This window comes from Gobius niger, assembly GCF_951799975.1.
Source record: "Gobius niger genome assembly, chromosome: 17".
Lineage (NCBI taxonomy): Eukaryota > Metazoa > Chordata > Actinopteri > Gobiiformes > Gobiidae > Gobius > Gobius niger.
Genome location: NC_136868.1, coordinates 21,997,494 through 22,010,470, shown reverse-complemented (window position 1 = coordinate 22,010,470; position 12,977 = coordinate 21,997,494).

Below are 12,977 nucleotides of genomic sequence, written 5' to 3'. Positions count from 1 at the left end.
TCATTTCCTTTTTTTTCCATATCCAGGTAACATAAATGCTTGAGACAAAATAAATAATTTCTAATTTTCTAGCTTTTCCTGACCTCCTTTTAACAATGCTTGGGACCGGCACCGTTATGACCCAAATGTCTAATCCCACGTGTCTAGTTCGACGCAATAACTCAAATTAGCAACCAAAAGTGCCAACCGTGTCGGCAAACATGGAAGCGTTGTATGTTTCCACCCATTACATGCTCGTATCTGACCCCTCCCACTGCTGTCTGTTCCCCCCAGTCTGCAGGCGTGCTCCTCTTCCAGTCTGTTTTTCTCTGGTGCATGGAGCTGCTACAGGCAAGATAAGGCCGGTCTCCCCGAGTTAAGGCTTAGCATAATCCCTCATCCTTCTTGAAAAAAAAAAGAGGGAAAAAAATAGTAACTCAGGCTCATCAACACATGGCAGAAGAAGGGAGTGGGAAATAGAAAAGGAAGTTAGGAGTCAGGAGATAGGGGGGGGGGGGGGGACGCACAAATGGGGGTTGGGGGTGCGGGGAGGAGGTGAGATGGGTGTGTAGCCACGGCACCAGTAAATCTGTGCCGGCAAAAACACAATGGCGAGAAAAGAGGACGAGCCGTTTTGCATTGCCGCTGATCACAGTCGAAAGCTAATCCGTTGACAAGGAGGTCGAGGGGGAAACCCAATCCCCCCGACACCCAAAAGGCCTGGCATGCCTAAAATCTGGCAACCCAACTTTCTACGGGCGGACAATGTGGCCCCAACCCCCCACCCCCCTCTCTTCCCTACATTGAACGGGCTGGCGTTTGGCATAGCAGTTCAAACATGGGCAAGCTGCTCTCCACCTCGATGTCCACAAAAGGAAGGGGCTACGTTGTGTAGGCTGATAAAAAAAAAAAAAAAACGGCTTAGAACATGTCCGCTTGATGCATATATGTGTGTGCTGGGAGATAGGAGATGAATCCGGGCTCGGGGGGAGGGAGGGAGGAAGGGAGGGGGAAAGGGGATTTGCGATGCCAGTATCTCGCACATCTGACCTGGAGGTACAGTAGCATGAAGGAACTATCACACACGTGCTGCAAGGACCCAAACAGCACTGTCCTCTTTCACAGCCTACAAGGTCACAATGCAGACAAAGAAGTTTCGGTTTAATTGTTTTTTTTGGGGTGGAATCTTTAACAAGTAAATCGCTTTATGTATAGTGCTCGGATACTGTGATTTGTTAATTCTGCAATATAGCGGCTTGATCTTACCTAACCTAATTTTGCTGTAACAATTGGCAACATTTCGCGCCGCTGCAACCTCCAATGCGTTCATCATAAATAACGCGTTTCCCCTATTTAGCTTGCAGATACCCTCACAATAAAGCCACAGCAGCGTCAGTGTTTTAGCATCCAGTCATTTACCGATTAGGAATGAGGTTCAGCGCGTGCCCTTCCTGACTCAACCTTTCTCTTACACTGGCTTTTAATCCTATTAGCCCTAAAAATACCCTTGGTTATCGTATCATTTTATACTATGTTTGCGCTTTACTTTGCAGCACAGTAATCACACAGCAATAGAATGGAAAATGCTTGGTAACCTGGGATAGCGATGTTTCCAAAAAAGTCTTTGCACTAGGGTTAGGACTAGTTGTGTGGTTATTTATATCGCCATGTAATAAAGCACACGTGTTCTGTTTCCATCGTTACCTTCATTAGCACGTTATTCCACTTTTAGGTTCCATCCAATTATCCACCATTATAGCGCTGTAAACTAAAGTGCTACCAATATTCCTGGCTAAATCTGAGGTTTATGGTCTTCTTCAAATAGGGAACAAAAAATTCAACCTGAAAAGACATAAGACATAAACAGAGGAAAGTTTTACAATATGAAATACACGGCGATGATGAATGATTGACAGAGTCCTTTCCCCGGAGTCTGGACACTGGTGGTGGTGGTAGGGGATGAGACCCGGGGCAGAGCACAACGAGCAGAGCCGAGAAGAGCCCAGTCGGTGGAGGGGCGGAGGAGGGTTGCAGCACAGCAAGGCAATGGCCGAGCGATTGACAAGGAAGCTCAAAGGGGCTCGATGCAAGTTGGCCATTTTATACTCACTACTGCCACCTCAGGTCATACGTATACTTGCACCTTCTATATTGAGCTTGTGCATGACGGCAATTCGGACCCGAAGTAACACCTTTTTGAGTGACAGTGCAGGATTTTAGAGGCAGTTGTGGTGAATAGGTCTGGGCTCACTGTACACATTAGGACATGGCTGGAACATGTAGGGGGGGGGGGGAATACTTAGTTTTAACATTTTTAAACTCCTTATAGTCCCTTTAAGAAAGGGATCCTGGGCGATGAATGGCTGAAGCAGGAATGAGCAGCTGTGGTGATTGGCTGTCGCGAAGGTGCGGCTTGAGATAATGAGAGCTGCAGGAAGGTCTTCCAGGTTGAATTTGAGCTGAAGCTTCATTTTTGCATAGTCTGTATTTGCATGCACATTATGCTCAGTTTCTTTCATTGATTAGTCAATTGCTTTATCAGACAATTATCAATTAATTGCCTGGCCTGCCAAACTACATGCTTTTCATAGATATTTCAAAGACATATAGCATGGACCAAGCATGGTCTCAACTATTTCCTGGTGGGCATGATTGACAGACGACCAATTAGCGCAACGCTGGATACGTCACAGCAACAAGCAGCAGGAAGCCTTTTCAAAAATGTCCTTTTTTACGAGGAACGCTTCCAACGCTGTTTCTTGCTCCAGTTTCAGGGATTTAATGTTTTCCAAATGATTTAAAACAGACGAAAGAGCAGAAGAAAACAGTGTATCGGTCGCCGCGGTGCCGTCTTAAATGTTTTGGAAGAGTGTGTGGTAGTGACAGGTGACGGCTTCTGTCTCTTGGCGCGTGATCGGACCGATGTGGGTAAAATCGTGAAATGATCGGCTGCCCAGACGGTTCTTCTTTTGAACAGAAAGGAGAAGTGTCTGGCAGGCCAGGCAGATCAGTTAACTGTAAACCATCAACATGACGTCATCTTACATTACATTCTATATACCGTATTTTCGACTACAGGTCGCACTTTTTTTCATAGTTTGGCAGGGGGTGCGTCTTAGACTCCGGAGCGACTAATATGTGATTTATTCAATATGTAATTTCACATGCTGCTAGAGGGCACTGCAGGCTAATCGACCAGCAGAAAGAAAGTCTCTTACCACAAAGAAGAAAACAAAACAAAGCTAAATGCTAGATGGTCACATCTGGAGGAAGGAGTACACAAATGAGAGCTTGAAAAACATGTTGCTGGAAGAGGTTTGTCAACGGTGCAGTTACGCCTCCACGCCTAGTTCGTTGTTTATGTTTCATGTAGCTAACCATTAATCTGCTACGTTAGCATATCGTATGCCTATTCAGCCTGTTTTTTTCTTCATTAGGCATATTTTGGCTGGTGCGGCTTATACTCCGGAGCGACTTATAGTCTGGAAAATACAGTAGACAAGATTTTTCCCCCCAGTAAATATAATGAAATATTGTCAAAACAAGCTGAACTTTATAGTAGCCTATTTTGTTTTTTGTTAATACACAGCCATGAACACCCTTATTTTGCAGCACAGTGTTTTTAGATAAAAATGTCAATGGCACAATTGAGTTGCTCAGTAATACGGGCATTTTCTTTTTTTCAGGGTTGTACGCAAAAAAACAAAACCTCTCCAAAAAGGAAAGTGTGTTTCAGTGTTGATTATTATGCGGAATGGAACTCCAAATTAAATTCACATGAGATGAATGTTTTAATCAATTGGCAATCCGGAGATGACACCAGATTGATTGAGAATGCTTTATAGTCAACAAACAATTTCCACTGCAGTGAGTCTAGTGTCTGATTTACATTTGTGGGAAACGGAGCCACACGCAGTTGAAGCTGTGTTGACAAATAGCTAGTCTGACGATACGACTGTTCATCACGTCTGGCCTAGTTCATTCTTTTTTTTGAAGTTTTGAAAGAGGTTGTGTTCTGACTGACTTTTCTTTTCTTTATTCTTTTTTTGTTTTTTTGTTGCTGTCTGTTTTCGCAAGCAGATGAAAGGATTATCAGTAATTTTGGCGAGACAGGAAAAAAAACACAGGCTGAGAGCAGAGACAGTAAAAGATGGCACCAATAATGTCAAATGCGTTTTAGTGACGCGCCGTCTGAGAACAGTTCTAATGATTTATACATGCAATATGCACTTTTGGGCTCACCACGGCTTTCAGAAGAGGAAACGTTATGTGGTGTTCCGTTGATGGCGCAGAGACAAAACAAAATGAAAAGGAAGGTGGGAATCTGAGAGGCGTTTCAGATTTGTATTATCTCCCTGAAAGATTAGAAGTCAATTCTTTTGGAGTAGTACAAAATTTAGTATTTCCTGACATTAGGAAAGTGAGTAAAGTACATGAGGGTGTACATATGTATTTTTTACATCTTTTTTACACCCAGTGAAATAAAAATACGTAAATAAAAAAAAGAGAGAGAAAAAATAAATAAATAATAAGAATAGGAATAAATGAAAAGGAGAAAGGAAATAATACAACACAAAAATACATATAAATATATATACACATACTGTATACACATGCATACCCACACGTGCACATGTATACACACACACACACCCACATACATGTATACACACATATACATAAACACATATATACACATACATACATTGCTGCCCTTCCTTTCCTTTTCCCTTTTTCGCTCTTCCCTTTTCCTTCCTTCCCTCTTTTCCTTTATTAAATTAAATGAATTTATTGTATTATCATTACTATTAATTCATTCTGCATAAGCTACACCGATGTTAAATACTTGAGTACTTGAATGTGTAAAAGCAACTGTATTTGTTACCCATGAGAGACTATATTTCCCACATGTGCGCTGTTGATCCAGTTTAAATGCATCCATCCAATGTTTCTTCTTCTGTTCCTTGTGTTCAGTATTTCATAATAAATCATTGCAAAGCATAAGGTAAACTGCTGGTCTGCCGCCATAACCCTTGCCATCTTTTGCTTGTCAAAATTTCAACAGGTCAAACTCGTACATTCAGCATTTCAATCCACCGACTGAATCTCTGAACAAAAACAAGGCTATTTCTTTTGAAAGCTGCCATTCACTCCTTTCTGTGCAAACACTGAGTCACCTCCCAATGCGGGGCACAATGCCAGTCCAAACATACGCAGCATGAAGCGGAGCGTAAGACCTGTACAGTGACACGGGGGGGAAGCTGACAACTCCACCAGGTGCAGCGGTTAAAACAGGCTCTATTTAAACACGCTCGCTGCTGTGATTAGTCCGTCAGGATGATGTTAAGTTTTCAAGTATCGGCCACTTAGAGGAGGAGTAATGAAGTGTGTTGACAAGCAGCTCTCAAGTGTAGGTCATTACATCATCGGAAAAAGTGTAGCCGCTTTGACGTTTTCAAGCTGTATTGAATGTCACCAATGTTTTATTGCGTGAATGATACTATTATGCATACTATTTTACAGTTACTCCATCCAGACACTTTTCTGTGTCTGGATTTCCAACCGCTCGCTCAGTCATTCACTCATACACCACATTCATAGACTGAGCAGAAGGACCATGCACTTTTCTTCATTTGTCTGGAAACAACGCTAATGTTCTCTCTTCTTGTCCTTCTCTTTCTCCTCCTTATTCTCCTTCCTCTTCTTCCTCCTCCTCTTCTTCTCCCACTTCTTATTCTTCCTCTCCTTCTTCTTATTCTCCCTCTTCTTCTTATTCTTCCTCTTCTTCTTCCTCTTCTTCTCTTTCCCTTCTTTCTTCTTCTTCTTCTTCTTCTTCTTCTCTTTCCCTTCCTCCTCCTCCTTCTTCTTTTTCTTCTCCTTCTTCTTCTTCCTACTCTTCTTCTTCTTCTTCTTCCTCCTCTTCTTCTTCTCCTACTTCTTCTCCTTCCTCTCCTTCTTCTTATTCTTCCTCTTCTTCTTCTTCCTCTTCTTCTCTTTCCCTTCTTTCTTCTTCTTCTTCTCTTTCCCTTCCTCCTCCTTCTTCTTCTTTTTCTTCTCATTCTTCTCTTTCTTCTTTTTCTTCTCCTTCTCCTTCTTCCTCATATTCTTCTTCTTCTTCTCCTTCTTCTTCCTCTTCTTCTCCTCCTTCTCCTTCTTCCTCTTTGTCTTCTTCCTCCTCTTCTCCTACTTATTCTTCCTCTCCTTCTTATTCTTCCTCTTCTTCTTCCTCTTCTTCTCTTTCCTTTCTTTCTTCTTCTTCTTCTCTTCCCCTTCCTCCTCCTCCTTCTTCTTCTTCTTTCTCTTCTTCTTCTTCTTCTTCTTCTTCTCCTTCTTCTTCCTTTTCTTCTTCTTCTTTCTCTTCTTCTTCTTCTCCTTCTTCCTCTCCCCTTCTCCTTTCTCTTCTTCTCCTTCTTCCTCTTTGTCTTCTTCTTCCTCCTCTTCTTCTCCTTTTTCTTCTTCTTCCACTTCTTCTTCCTCTTCTTCTCCTTCTTCTTCCTCTTCCTCCTCCTCTTCTTCTAATGGGCATGATTAACAGGCAGCTTAGTCAATCGGAGAAACATGTGGTCCATTTCTATTAAAACAAGCATGGCAGGTTACTCAATTCAATCAACTTTATTGTCAATTATAATGCATATAAATGAAGAGAATCATACTCAAAGCTACATCAGATACCTACTTACAGTATACAGGCCCTCTCACACCAACACGACGATCTCCTGTCGGGAGTGGCTGGCCATAGAAGGTGAATGAAGAGCGGAAAACGTCAATTGCAGCTGGCCACGTTGTTGAGCCACTGCTATCCCATTACTAAAGTCTTCGATGGTATGAGAGCATTTTGGAAGTTGTTTTCTTTGCTTCGCCCTTGAAGACATTGCTCCAGTCAGCATGCAAATTTGAAAGAATGAAAACTCTTAATTACGTGCATCCCTTTTCTCCTGGGTAAATCGGGATTGACAATGACAGTTCCCTGCATGCTCACTTTTCCGCATTGCAGGAACCCAGTGTTTTGATTTAATCCTGGCTCCAGGTTATGCTGCAGACAGGTGTGCAGCCATTGTGAGAAGCAGATCCCGGTGCGATCGCGGAGGGATTAGAAGTTGGCACGTCACCGACTCTACCTGAGGTGCATTAGCCGAGAAACTGGGTGGAGCTGTTTGCTAGCGCTACATGTGAGACGAGGAACACACAACAGGAGGTTAATTGGAGCCTGGGACTTCAGCCGGGTGCCGGGGCTTTGTGGTGGATTAGCTGAAAAGTGAATTTGGAGATTTTGCTTTTTTGAGTCTTGGCTGCGAGTGTGTTGTTTGTCCTGTGAGTGGTGTGCCTCATTCTCAAGGTTGTTTGTTGACTTTGTTTAGTACAAATGTGAGTTAATAGACTTTATGCATATGATGGCTAGCTCATATTCTAGACATACAGTAAACTAGCCTCCATTATGAGTTTAGTAGTGAGTGTGCGTACGCCGTGTTTGATAAACGGGAGAACAACGGCTCATGGTGCCACTTGTATCTTCCATCACTATTACCCTTAAAGTAAAGGCATCATCACTCCTTCAGTTCACCGGGTATTCACTGAGCTTTTACGAAAGCCGCTGTCAAACACACCTTTGTCTGCAGCTTGAAATACTGCCGTGTTTTCCCCCAATACAGATCTCCAACCAAGAAACAAATTAGAAAGAAACTGGGGATGCCAGGTATTTACTGTCTAACCCTTTGGTCCTGAATAGGTGCTCGGCACAGGAAAGAGGGACATTAGTGTTTGTGAACTGGACCTGGACTTACGTCAGGGTCAACTACTGCAGGAAATGAGATGGCTGTCTTTGGAACTTAGAAATGACATCAATTTGTGGTCCTTTGTTCCCGTTTTCCACCAGGAGTCTCCACAGCAAGTGTTTAAGTGCTGCGTTCTGGTGGTAGCCTTGCTGTGCAGCTCGTGTTAATCATGTGGCCATTTACTGCAAAAGGTTTTTGAGAATAATAATAATAATGCATCGGTTTTATATAGTGCTTTCCTGGACACTCAAAGACGCTTTACATTGCACTGTTCATTCACTCCATACTCGGTGGTGGTTAGCTACTATTATAGCCACAGCTGCCCTGGGGTAGACTGACGGAAGCGAGGCAATCAGTCTGCGCCATCGGCCCCTCCGAGAAGATGGATGGGAAACGTAAGGTATGCTGCTACATACTTAAAAATACATATTCAATGGACTTTCCTTCATGGCATCTCATTGTTTTCAGACTTGGTTGTGATTGGTTGAAATAAGGCGCTTGATACAATCACACATTCCCCTCGCGCACCAACTCTTGTCACTCATATGTGTATACTATATATATTTACATTTTCTATAAACAATGCAGCTTTAGGGAGACTCGACTGCACGTGAGTTTACTCCATGAAGAACATATTAAGAGTCACATGCACTGACTCGAATGATGTTATTTGTTGCAGAGACTTGAACGGGGAGAGACCACACGCGCGAGATCTCAGCCAGCGGCAATTGGAGGAAATAATCATCAAGGTATAAAGAGCGTTCACCAAAGCAGAGATCGGGTCCATTTTAGTGAAATCATTTGTTCGACAGTTGGAGCAAGTTCCTGCACGTGGGCCCAGTAAGGAATTTTACATCCACCAAATTGAAAACCAGTCACAAGAGCTTCGTAATATATTTGAACAAATGGTTATTAACCAAACTGATATGGGACGCCTGCACTGTCCAGAGATTTCAAGTTTGTGAGGTAGTGTTTTATGCCTAATTCCTGTTCCAATTTTAACAGTGCAGAAGAAGGAAAAATGTGCTGACATATTTTATCATGCCCTAACCATACTTTAAATTATGCATTTTGCAACTCATTATTTTCACACAGCGAGTGAGAGAAGGGCCAATTTTGGGGGCATACATCTGTGCCTACTCGGTCTTATCTACTTACAGTTTGAGCAAACCTAATCCGGTCGCTGTTTGACGGCTGAAGTACAGTAGATAGAGCAAAACTCCAGGATTTACAATAAAATTCTAAGATCAGTGGGATTTGCAGCGAGCAAAATAATGTACTGAGCCTAAGCAGCGTATTATTGGGGGCAACCTAAATTTTTAATGGTCATGATAGGCTACAGCTTAATGCGTTAACATATTCTTAAACAGAGTACCACTAGATTTTGAAAATACAAAAAAAAAACAGACCCTGTTTAGTCAAGGGATGATGTGGAAAAGTGTATTTAGTCCCATGAAGTATAAAAACAGCAGCGTTGACAGCTTCATCCATATGCATGAGAGATCTTCCAAGACAAAATTCTCCAAACAACAACTGCACGATTCCTTAAGTCTCTCCTCCTCCCTTCCTTGTCTCCTCCTTCCTAATCTCTTCTTGGCCCTGATTTTCCCCGTTTTTTCTTTCTAATTGCTCATCTCATTCTAATGCTACACCGCGCACAGTTCACGCTCAATCTGCCACGTGTTGGCAGAGGAGCATATTTTATCAACAACAATTAGCAATTTACATAATAATGATGGTTACGTCCTTATTGTAGCAGAAACAGAATTGGCAGAACCGCATGCCCGCAATGTGTTTTAAATGACAGCATTGCTTCATAAAGAATGTATATAGAATGGGGAGTAAGTAGGGCCCGACCGATGCATTGGCCAGCCAATATTTGGGTTTCAATATTGACAGTTGGCCGGTATCTCCGTAACCAAAAGTGATAGAGACGTCAGTTTTTTTTTTTTCAATGGAAAGATCTCAGTCAAAACTTCCCACAACTTCCCAACTTCCCTTTTAAAAAAGCTCCCTCTGAAGTACCTGCGAAACATGAATATACAGCGCCCCCTGTGTCACAGTTCAACACTAACGCGTTTAGAAACATCAAACACAACATTATAGATGAGGCAATGACATTTAAAAAAATTTGCCCAAAAATATCAGTGGTGCATATCGGCATCGACCTTACAAAGAAACAAACGTCCACCTCTATTATTTAAGGCGAGACACGGCAGGTGAAAGTATTGATTTTTCACGCAGTGGTCGAAGTGGAGAATTGTATCTATTTTCCTCCCTTTACATCTTAGTTTTCATGTCAGTATAAAAATGACAAAACTCACCCGCATGATGTTTATTTTATGATGTTTTCTCTGCGAGGTGGGGGCAACCCGGAAGTAGCTGCTGCGCTGCGTAGAAACACCGTCTTTCCCGCGGGTTTTCATTCATAAATATTGACAGATTTTACATCCACGTGTCCTGCGAAGGGTCCCCGTGATGACGCTTTCACCCAAATATGGTGTTGTTCCTCCTACGAGACGCTGGTGCGGAAATGCGGAAAAACGGGCCGCGCATGCGCACTCGCTAAAACTTCAGGGCTGGTTTTCTCTGAATGAGAGAAGCCGTACATGGGCAGCGAGTGAGCCCTTATAGAAGCTCCCACAGACTCCAAACTTTCCAGTCTGAGACCTAACAATATTTTGAAGGTTTTTTCAGAGGGATTTTTTAATATCTAATTCCTAGCCTGATTTATTCAGCTTTGAAACCCAAAAAACATTTTTTCACTGATGATTAGTTTATTGAAAAACTAAACAAAATATCCAAAATCCCCTCTGAAAAAATCTTAGTTACTAATATGTCAATAAAATAAAACCATAAAATTCATTATTTTGATTTTGTTGCCCAAAATATAGGCAATTTTGGCAATTTTAATGCTCAAAATGCCTTAGTTTTTTGTGAGAACATAAAATGACAGAACAAAGGCAATACATTTTTTTCTCATATTTATATCTGTAATGTTCAGCAAAAGTTTCAAATTGACATCTCTACATTAATTTTTTCCCCCTATATTCACCTGCAGTGTCTCGCCTTAAATTTATATATATTTCCATGACCTTTGCTAAATAATATTTAACTATAGGCTATTTGTTGTAAAAAAATAAATAATTAAATTACTTAAAATATCGGCCTATATATCGGCAATGCCAACCCCCTTCATATCAGTATTGGACCCCTACTAGTAAGTGTTATTTAAAGCAATAGACCACCATTTTTAAATACTCAGATATGTTCTTACCTTAGTTTAGACGAGTTGATGTGTAGCTGTCTGGTCTTTACGCGTGCCCTCAGTCCGTAAACCGGGCACAGACGCCGTTAACATTTCACCTCCCGTATTCTCATCTATGGATCAAAACAAGTTAGAAGCGACCAAGCTCTTCCACGTTTTCCCTATTTAATGACGGTTACATGAGCCATCCAAGTATAGTCACACAAAATTAAACATGTGGATTTTCTAACTGGATGAAAAGTGGAAATACATTGTAAGGCGTAATAACATAGCTTGGTTTTTTCTAACTTCACCTCTGTTTGGATCCATAGATGAGAAGAGGAGACGCTATGCGCTAACGCCGTCTGTGATCTGTTTACATGACTGAGTGCACGCGTAAAGACCAGACAGTTACATATCAACTCGTCTAAGCTAAGGTAAGAACACATCTCTGTATTTAAAAACGGTGGCCTCTTCCTTTAAAGTCTTATCGTTTGACCGCAAAAGGTCAAGGTCATTTCTGTGTATCCTTGTCACATTGGACGTATATCAACTCTTGGCCTGGGGTTGCAACATAAACTGAACCACCGACTTCGCAACTTTAGAGAGCATCCTGTTTCCCCCCCTGTGTTGTGTTCCCGTATATCACTCAGATTTCATTTTCTCTGTCTTAATAGTCAAATAAGTCACAAAGCCCCACTAGCCACCATCTTCCAGCCGACACTGTAACCTTGAGGAAAGTGCACGGCGAGGCAGCTGACAGAGTGCGTCGTGTCCGAGCCTAAACTGTCGAACTGGCATGTATTAGCATAGTGTTAGCATCCCCTGAGGAGCGGCGCTAGCCTCGGTGTGAGCGTGGGAGAGACACCTACAGTGAGAGCTCGTGCGCTGGTGGGCGGTGCGCGTTGGCCCGTCAGGAGCACGGGGGAGGAGACTGACCCTGACCAGCTGTCCCAGACACTCGGCACAACACAGTGATCCACTACACTGTTTCATACAGGTGACTGATTAACCCGGCAAAAGCCAGGCATTTAGGGCCGGAGGGGCTGGTGTGAAGAGGGGTTAGCTGGATGAATGAGTGTAAACCGAGAGCTTCTGTCCCGGCTTAGTCAACTCTGACCGAAAGACAAGCACGCGACACCTGCATCCGGGCGCTGCATCAGTTAGAGAGACACCTTCACAAAGACAGCAGCTTCTCGGCTCTCGGCTGCAGTCATTTTTTTTTTAACTAAACGTGTGACAGAGTCGGGGTGATGTCATGGTAGTTTTGTGTGACGGGGGAATATTCTTACTACAGCTAAAAATGTACACATTTTTACTATCATCAAAAGACCCTATTTGTTTATTTGTTTGACACATTGCATTAAAGAAGAACTAAGTAAGTTGACTACCTTAATAAATCCTTTTCGTAGTCCCTATGAGGGTAATACAAGCGCTAATGGATGATTGGGGGTTCTTTCATCACCCCTGGTGTCTCTGGCCAGAAAACCACAATTGCAACTGAAGCTAACAGGCTAACGGGCGAAGCTAACTGCGGGCTATCGACACTTAAACAGTATTTACAGCATAGTTTGAGTGAAAAAAACATTATCTCCATTGTGTAATTGTATGTACAATATCCCTCTCTCCCTTTGTCTTTTTTGTCAGCGTAGTAGGCCTATTTATGGACAAATAATAAGTATAAAACATAGACTGTAAAAAATGATAATGACCACGGTCGTGGGGGAATTCATGGCGGATTTACAGACTCCCCCTCCCCAGCTCTGACGAAGCATGTTCCTAAAAAGGACATACGGGCGGGATCTTCACTGTAGACTCGGCCCTTGCGTGAAGTGTAGCTCGCGCTGCTCCAATGCTAACAGTCTGAGCCTCATTAAGTACGAGATTTCAAAAATTCTTTTTACGAAAACCAGCCTGGTTTCATATATTGTGATTAACCCAGCGTTATCTCAGGAGGAATATCTAGCCTAGTCTAGTGT